Source organism: Anomaloglossus baeobatrachus, chromosome 5 (assembly GCF_048569485.1).
Source record: "Anomaloglossus baeobatrachus isolate aAnoBae1 chromosome 5, aAnoBae1.hap1, whole genome shotgun sequence".
In the NCBI taxonomy this organism is placed as follows: Eukaryota; Metazoa; Chordata; class Amphibia; order Anura; family Aromobatidae; genus Anomaloglossus; species Anomaloglossus baeobatrachus.
The window spans coordinates 542,636,154-542,645,524 of record NC_134357.1 but is presented as its reverse complement, the minus strand read 5'-3'; the positions used below and the strand labels follow the sequence as shown (position 1 = coordinate 542,645,524).

The 9,371-nt window shown below is 65.8% G+C and overlaps 1 long non-coding RNA gene across 1 annotated transcript; it reads right to left on the bottom strand.

Annotated features, from left to right (window-relative positions):
• Positions 1 to 17: 17 nt before the first annotated feature.
• Positions 18 to 8,859, bottom strand: LOC142312218 (uncharacterized). Its single transcript, XR_012754341.1, has 2 exons — positions 8,570 to 8,859; positions 18 to 643 (listed from the first exon to the last, which is right to left on the bottom strand). It is a non-coding gene; the product is annotated as an uncharacterized LOC142312218 (long non-coding RNA).
• Positions 8,860 to 9,371: the final 512 nt, after the last annotated feature.

Here is a 9,371-nt window from a genome sequence, read left to right as displayed (position 1 = left end):
GAACATACAGCCCAAACTTCTAGAACAGTTTTATTAAAATAAGTATATCAATTAAAAAAAAAAAACAAAAGGAGAAATATATTTATACAGTTTTATTTTTATAGAGAACATTTATTCCATGCTGTACATGGGAATGGGTTACACCAAAATACAGATATAAATTACAGTGAATAAACCAATCCTCACAGACGGGTGCAGAGGGGAGCGGACCCTGCCCTCAGGGGCTTAGTCTACAGGGTAATGGGGAGGAGACAGAAGGTCGGGGATACAAATATATAACACTGACAGACGGGTACAGAGGGGTGGCGGACCCTGCCCTCAGGGGCTCACAGTCTACTGGGTAATGGGGAGGAGACAGAAGGTCGGGGATACAAATATACACTAACAATCAACTTTACAAATTAATACGTAGAATAAAGCCATGTTGGACATTGGCAACAATTGAAAGAAAAAAAATCTTTTGTATCGGAGTCCCGTGCGTTTTTAGGTGTAAAAATTGTATTTCTCCATTTACCATAAAAATCCTCTTGTTGAATACATTGGAGGACACAGGAGGTGTGATGTGCATTCGACCACACTGTTCTCTCAGTCTCTAAGGTGGGACGACGGGGGGCAATTACACCCAGATGCCAGTAGTCACAAACTGTGTTAGAAAAACAAAGGGAGAATATTAATAGCATACCTCCCACAAAGTGCAACACGGCCCCCCTGCCCAGCACGAGCCCCCCACGTGCAGCCTCTCTCCCCCTGCAAGCTCCCCCCCCCCCCCCAACGTGTAGCCTCTCTCCCCCTGCATCCTCCCCCCAACATGCAGCCTCTTTCCCCCTGCAAGCTCCCCCCCCCAACGTGCAGCCTCTTCCCCCCTGCAAGCTCCCCCCCCCAACATGCAGCCTCTTCCCCCCTGCAAGCTCCCCCCCCCCAACGTGCAGCCTCTCTCCCCCTGCATCTCCCCCCCCAACGTGCAGCCTCTTCCCCCCTGCAAGCTCCCCCCCAACGTGCAGCCTCTCTCCCCTGCATCCTCCCCCCCCAACGTGCAGCCTCTTTCCCCCTGCAAGCTCCCCCCCCAACGTGCAGCCTCTTTCCCCCTGCAAGCTCCCCCCCCCAACGTGCAGCCTCTTTCCCCTGCAAGCTCCCCCCCCCCAACATGCAGCCTCTTTCCCCCTGCAAGCTCTCCCCCCCCAACGTGCAGCCTCTCTCCCCCTGCATCCTCCCCCCCCAACGTGCAGCTCTTCCCCCCTGCAAGCTCCCCCCCCCCCCAACGTGCAGCCTCTTCCCCCCCTGCAAGCTCCCCCCCCCCAACATGCAGCCTCTTCCCCCTGCAAGCTCCCCCCCAACGTGCAGCCTCTCTCCCCCTGCATCCTCCCCCCCCCAACATGCAGCCTTTCCCCTGCAAGCTCCCCCCCCCCCCCCCAACGTGCTGCCTCTTCCCCCCTGCAAGCTCCCCCCCAACATGCAGCCTCTTCCCCCCCTGAAAGCTCCCCCCCAACGTTGCAGCCTCTCTCCCCCTGCATCCTCCCCTCCCAACGTGCAGCCTCTTCCCCCCTGCAAGCTTCCCCCCCCCCCCCCAACGTGCAGCCTCTTCCCCCTGCAAGCCCCCCCCCCCAACGTGCAGCCTCTTCCCCCTGCAAGCCCCCCCCCCCCCAACGTGCAGCCTCTTCCCCCCTGCAAGCTTCCCCCCCCCCCCAACGTGCAGCCTCTTCCCCCCTGCAAGCCCCCCCAACGTGCAGCCTCTTCCCCCCTGCAAGCCCCCCCCCCCCCAACATGCAGCCTCTTCCCCCCTGCAAGCTCCCCCCCCCCCCAACGTGCAGCCTCTCCCCCTGCATCCTCCCCCCCCCCAACATGCAGCCTCTTTCTCCCTGCAAGCTCCCCCCCCCCCAACGTGCAGCCTCTTCCCCCTGCAAGCTCCCCCCCCAACATGCAGCCTCTTCCCCCCTGCAAGCTCCCCCCCCAACGTGCAGCCTCTCTCCCCCTGCATCCTCCCCCCCCCCCAACGTGCAGCCTCTCTCCCCCTGCATCCTCCCCCCCAACATGCAGCCTCTCCCCCCCACCCAACGTGCAGTCCCCCTCCCAACGTGCAGCCTCTCTCCCTGCGAGCCCCACCCAACACACACACACACACACACACACACACACACGGGCCCCACACACACACACACACGGCCCCACACACACACACACACGGCCCCACACACACACACGGCCCCACACACCACACACACGGCCCCACACACACACACACACACACGGCCCCACACACACACACACACACGGCCCCACACACACACACACACACGGCCCCACACACACACACACACACACGGCCCCACACACACCACACACACACGGCCCCCACACAACACACACACACGGCCCCACACACACACACGGCCCCACACACACACACACACACGGCCCCACACACACACACACACACGGCCCCACACACACACACGGCCCCACACACACACACACACGGCCCCACACACACACACACACGGCCCCACACACACACACACACGGCCCCCACACACACACACACACACGGCCCCACACACACACACGGCCCCACACACACACACGGCCCCACACACACACACGGCCCCACACACACACACGGCCCCACACACACACACGGCCCCACACACACACACACACACACACACGGCCCCACACACACACACACACACGGCCCCCACACACACACACGCCCCACACACACACACGGCCCCACACACACACACACACGGCCCCACACACACACACACACGGCCCCACACACACACCACGGCCCCACACACACACACACACACACACACACACACGGCCCCACACACACACACACACACACACACACGGGCCCCACACACACACACACACACACACACACGGCCCCACACACACACACACACACACACACGGCCCCACACACACACACACACACGGCCCCACACACACACACACACACGGCCCCACAACACACACACACACGGCCCCACACACACACACACACACGGCCCACACACACACACACGGCCCCACACACACACACACACACACACACACACACACACACGGCCCCACACACACACACACACGGCCCCCCTTTGCCCCACCAAACGTGCAGCGTCACCCCCTGCCCAGTGCGTCCCCAAGAGAGAGGCTGCACGTCGGGGGGTCTCGCAGGGAGAGAGAGAGGCTGCACGTCTGGGGGGTCTCGCAGGGAGAGAGAGAGGCTGCACGTCGGGGGGTCTCGCAGGGAGAGAGAGAGGCTGCACGTCGGGGGGTCTCGCAGGGAGAGAGAGAGGCTGCACGTCGGGGGGTCTCGCAGGGAGAGAGAGAGGCTGCACGTCGGGGGGTCTCGCAGGGAGAGAGAGAGGCTGCACGTCGGGGGGTCTCGCAGGGAGAGAGAGAGGCTGCACGTCGGGGGGTCTCGCAGGGAGAGAGAGAGGCTGCACGTCGGGGGGTCTCGCAGGGAGAGAGAGAGGCTGCACGTCGGGGGGTCTCGCAGGAGAGAGAGAGGCTGCACGTCGGGGGGTCTCGCAGGGAGAGAGAGAGGCTGCACGTCGGGGGGTCTCGCAGGGAGAGAGAGAGGCTGCACGTCGGGGGGTCTCGCAGGGAGAGAGAGAGGCTGCACGTCGGGGGGTCTCGCAGGGAGAGAGAGAGGCTGCACGTCGGGGGGTCTCGCAGGGAGAGAGAGAGGCTGCACGTCGGGGGGTCTCGCAGGGAGAGAGAGAGGCTGCACGTCGGGGGGTCTCGCAGGGAGAGAGAGAGCTGCACGTCGGGGGGTCTCGCAGGAGAGAGAGAGGCTGCACGTCGGGGGGTCTCGCAGGGACGAGAGAGAGGCTGCACGTCGGGGGGTCTCGCAGGGAGAGAGAGAGGCTGCACGTCGGGGGGTCTCGCAGGGAGAGAGAGAGGCTGCACGTCGGGGGGTCTCGCAGGGAGAGAGAGAGGCTGCACGTCGGGGGGTCTCGCAGGGAGAGAGAGAGGCTGCACGTCGGGGGGTCTCGCAGGGAGAGAGAGAGGCTGCACGTCGGGGGGTCTCGCAGGGAGAGAGAGAGGCTGCACGTCGGGGGGTCTCGCAGGGAGAGAGAGAGGCTGCACGTCGGGGGGTCTCGCAGGGAGAGAGAGAGGCTGCACGTCGGGGGGTCTCGCAGGGAGAGAGAGAGGCTGCACGTCGGGGGGTCTCGCAGGGAGAGAGAGAGGCTGCACGTCGGGGGGTCTCGCAGGGAGAGAGAGAGGCTGCACGTCGGGGGGTCTCGCAGGGAGAGAGAGAGGCTGCACGTCGGGGGGTCTCGCAGGGAGAGAGAGAGGCTGCACGTCGGGGGGTCTCGCAGGGAGAGAGAGAGGCTGCACGTCGGGGGGTCTCGCAGGGAGAGAGAGAGGCTGCACGTCGGGGGGTCTCGCAGGGAGAGAGAGAGGCTGCACGTCGGGGGGTCTCGCAGGGAGAGAGAGAGGCTGCACGTCGGGGGGTCTCGCAGGAGAGAGAGAGGCTGCACGTCGGGGGGTCTCGCAGGGAGAGAGAGAGGCTGCACGTCGGGGGGGTCTCGCAGGGAGAGAGAGAGGCTGCACGTCGGGGGGTCTCGCAGGGAGAGAGAGAGGCTGCACGTCGGGGGGTCTCGCAGGGAGAGAGAGAGGCTGCACGTCGGGGGGTCTCGCAGGGAGAGAGAGAGGCTGCACGTCGGGGGGTCTCGCAGGGAGAGAGAGAGGCTGCACGTCGGGGGGTCTCGCAGGGAGAGAGAGAGGCTGCACGTCGGGGGGTCTCGCAGGGAGAGAGAGAGGCTGCACGTCGGGGGGTCTCGCAGGGAGAGAGAGAGGCTGCACGTCGGGGGGTCTCGCAGGGAGAGAGAGAGGCTGCACGTCGGGGGGTCTCGCAGGGAGAGAGAGAGGCTGCACGTCGGGGGGTCTCGCAGGGAGAGAGAGAGGCTGCACGTCGGGGGGTCTCGCAGGGAGAGAGAGAGGCTGCACGTCGGGGGGTCTCGCAGGGAGGGAGAGAGCCCCCACAACACGCACCCACTGCCCCGCGAGAGCCCCCACAACACGCACCACTGCCCCCGCGAGAGCCCCCACAACACGCACCACTGCCCCGCGAGAGCCCCCACAACACGCACCACTGCCCCGCGAGAGCCCCCACAACACGCACCACTGCCCCGCGAGAGCCCCCACAACACGCACCACTGCCCCGCGAGAGCCCCCAACAACACGCACCACTGCCCCGCGAGAGCCCCCACAACACGCACCACTGCCCCGCGAGAGCCCCCACAACACGCACCACTGCCCCGCGAGAGCCCCCCACAACACGCACCACTGCCCCGCGAGAGCCCCCACAACACGCACCACTGCCCCGCGAGAGCCCCCACAAACACGCACCACTGCCCCGCGAGAGCCCCCACAACACGCACCACTGCCCCGCGAGAGCCCCCACAACACGCACCACTGCCCCGCGAGAGCCCCCACAACACGCACCACTGCCCCGCAGAGAGCCCCCACAACACGCACCACTGCCCCGCGAGAGCCCCCCACAACACGCACCACTGCCTCGCGAGAGCCCCCACAACACGCACCACTGCCTCGCGAGAGCCCCCACAACACGCACCACTGCCCCGCGAGAGCGCACAACAACACGCACCACTGCCCCGCGAGAGCGCACAACAACACGCACCACTGCCCCGCGAGAGCGCACAACAACACGCACACACTGCCCCGCGAGAGCGCACAACAACAAGCACCACTGCCCCGCGAGAGCCCACAACAACACACACCACTGCCCAGCGAGACCCCCCACACGTGCAGCGTCGCCCTCACGCGAGCCCCCCCCCTTAAACATGCAGCGTCACCCCCCTGGCCACTGCGATTCCCCCAAACATGCAGCGTCACCCCCTAGCCACTGCGAGCCCCCCAAACACGCAGCGTCACCCCCTGGCCACTGCGAGCCCCCCCAAACGTGCAGCGTCACCCCCTGGCCCACTGCGAGCCCCCCAAACGTGCAGCGTCAACCCCTGGCCACTGCGAGCCCCCAAACGTGCAGCGTCACCCCCTGGCCACTGCGAGCCCCCCCAAACATGCAGCGTCACCCCCTGGCCACTGCGAGCCCCCCAAACATGCAGCGTCACCCCCCGGCCACTGCGAGCCCCGCAAACGTGCAACGTCGCCCCCCGGCCAGTGCGAGCCCCCCCAAGCGTGCAGCGTCGCCCCCTGCCCAGTGCCAGCCCCCCCAAACGTGCAGCGTCGTCCCCTGCCAGCCCCCCAAACGTGCAGCGTCGCCCCCTGCCCAGTGCCAGCCCCGCCAAACGTGAAGCGTCGCCCCCTGCCCAGTGCCAGCCCCCCCCCCCTCCCAAACGTGAAGCGTCGCCCCCTGGCCACTGCGAGCCCCGCAAACATGCAGCGTAACCCCCTGGCCAGTGCGAGCCCCCCAAACATGCAGCGTAACCCCCTGGCCAGTGCGAGCCTCCCAAACATGCAGCGTAACTACCCCCGGCCAGTGCGAGCCTCCCCAAATGTACAGCGTCATCCCCCCGGCCAGTGCGAGCCCCCCCAAACGTGCAGCGTCGCCCCCCGGCCAGTGCGAGACCCCCCAAACGTACAGCGTCATCCCCCCGGCCAGTGTGAGGCCCCCCCCAAACGTGCAGCATCGCCACCCCAAACGTGCAGCGTCGCCCCCGGCCAGTGCCATCCCCCCCCAAACGTGCAGCGTCGCACCCCGGCCCAGTGCGAGCCCCCCCAAACGTACAGCGTCATTCCCCCGGCCAGTGCGAGCCCCCCCAAACGTACAGCATCATCCCCCCGGCCAGTGCGAGCCCCCCCAAACGTGCAGCGTCGCCCCCCGGCCAGTGCGAGCCCCCCCAAACGTACAGCGTCATCCCCTCGGGCAGTGCGAGCACCCCCAACGTACAGCGTCATCCCCCCGGCCAGTGCGAGCCCCCCAAACATGCAGCGTAACCCCCTGGCCAGTGCGAGCCCCCCAAACATGCAGCGTAACCCCCCTGGCCAGTGCGAGCCCCCCAAACATGCAGCGTAACCCCCTGGCCAGTGCGAGCCCCCCAAACATGCAGCGTAACCCCCTGGCCAGTGCGAGCCCCCCAAACATGCAGCGTAACCCCCTGGCCAGTGCGAGCCCCCCAAACATGCAGCGTAACCCCCTGGCCAGTGCGAGCCCCCCAAACATGTGTCGCCCCCTGCAAGCCCCCCAAACGTACAGCGTCATCTCCCCGGCCAGTGCGAGCCCCCCCAAACGTACAGCATCATCCCCCCGGCCAGTGCGAGCCCCCCCAAACGTGCAGCGTCATCCCCCCGGCCAGTGCGAGCCCCCCCAAACGTGCGTCACCCCCCGGCCAGTGCGAGCCCCCCCCAAACGTGCAGCGTCATCAACCCGGCCAGTGCCATACCCCCAAACGTGCAGCGTCGCCCCCCCGGCCAGTGCGAGCCCCCCAAACGTGCGTCGCCCCCCCGGCCAGTGCGAGCCCCCCCCAAACGTGCAGCATCATCCCCCCCGGCCAGTGCGAGCCTCCCAAACGTGCAGCATCATCCCCCCGCCAGTGCGAGCCCCCCAAACGTTGCAGCATCATCCCCCCGGCCAGTGCGAGCCTCCCCAAACGTGCAGCATCATCCCCCCGGCCAGTGCGAGCCTCCCCAAACGTGCAGCATCATCCCCCCGGCCAGTGCGAGCCTCCCCAAACGTGCTGCATCATCCCCCCGGCCAGTGCGAGCCTCCCCCAACGTGCAGCATCATCCCCCCGGCCAGTGCGAGCCCCCAAACGTGCGTCGCCCCCACCGGCCAGTGCGAGCCCCCCCAAACGTGCAGCATCATCCCCCCGGCCAGTGCGAGCCTCCCCAAACGTGCAGCATCATCCCCCCCGGCCAGTGCGAGCCTCCCCCAAACGTGCAGCATCATCCCCCCGGCCAGTGCGAGCCCCCCAAACGTGCAGCATCATCCCCCCGGCCAGTGCGAGCCTCCCCAAACGTGCAGCATCATCCCCCCGGCCAGTGCGAGCCTCCCCAAACGTGCAGCATCATCCCCCCGGCCAGTGCGAGCCCCCCCCAAACGTGCAGCGTAACCCCCTGGCCAGTGCGGGCCCCCCAAACATGCCAGCGTAACCCCCTGGCCAGTGCGAGCCCCCCAAACATGCAGCGTAACCCCCTGGCCAATGCGAGCCCCCCAAACATGCAGCGTAACCCCCTGGCCAGTGCGAGCCCCCCAAACGTGCAGCATCATCCCCCCGGCCAGTGCGAGCCTCCCCAACGTGCAGCATCATCCCCCCCGGCCAGTGCGAGCCCCCCAAACGTGCAAGCATCATCCCCCCGGCCAGTGCGAGCCTCCCCAAACGTGCAGCATCATCCCCCCGGCCAGTGCGAGCCTCCCCAAACGTGCAGCGTCGCCCCCCCGGCCAGTGCCATCCCCCCCAAACGTGCAGCGTCGCACCCCGGCCAGTGCAAGCCCCCCAAACGTACAGCGTCATCCCCCAGCCAGTGCAAGCCTCCCCAAACGTGCAGCGTCATCCCCCCAGCCAGTGCGAGCCCCCCCAAACGTACAGTATCATCCCCTGCTCCGTGTAACCCCCCATAACACACTTACCTTATTGAAGCCTGAGACATACACGAGCTGCAGCCCCCAACACAGACAGGAGACACTGCTCTGTGCCCCCAACATCCAGGCTGAGACCCCAGAGCTATAACTAATGAGGAAACGCTGACTCTTCTCCACCTCAGGGTCAGGATCCTCCGCTCTGCACAGAGGAGCCCGAGCACTGCCGCTTCCCGCCCACAGATCTGCACGGCACTGAGGAGGCCCCGCCCCTTCCGGTGACATCATGATTTCATGAAATCACTCCTCCCACCTCAAAAAATCAACTCCGATCTAGCCTCTACCGTTATGTGTGGGGTCAGGAGGGGTTTACAGTGTGGATCTAGCAGAGCCGTGTGTGTACGAGGTGTACGGAGCAGAGCCGTGTGTGTACGAGGTGTACGGAGCGGAGCCGTGTGTGTACGAGGTGTACGGAGCGGAGCCGTGTGTGTACGAGTTGTACGGAGCGGAGCCGTGTGTGTACGAGGTGTACGGAGCGGAGCCGTGTGTGTACGAGTTGTACGGAGCGGAGCCGTGTGTGTACGAGGTGTACGGAGCGGAGCCGTGTGTGTACGAGTTGTACGGAGCGGAGCCGTGTGTGTACGAGTTGTACGGAGCGGAGCCGTGTGTGTACGAGTTGTACGGAGCGGAGCCATGTGTGTACGGAGCGGAGCAGTGTGTGTACGAGTTGTACAGAGCGGAGCCGTGTGTACGAGGTGTACGGAGCGGAGCCGTGTGTACGAGTTGTACGGAGCAGAGCCGTGTGTGTACGAGTTGTACGGAGCGGAGACGTGTGTGTACGAGGTGTACGGAG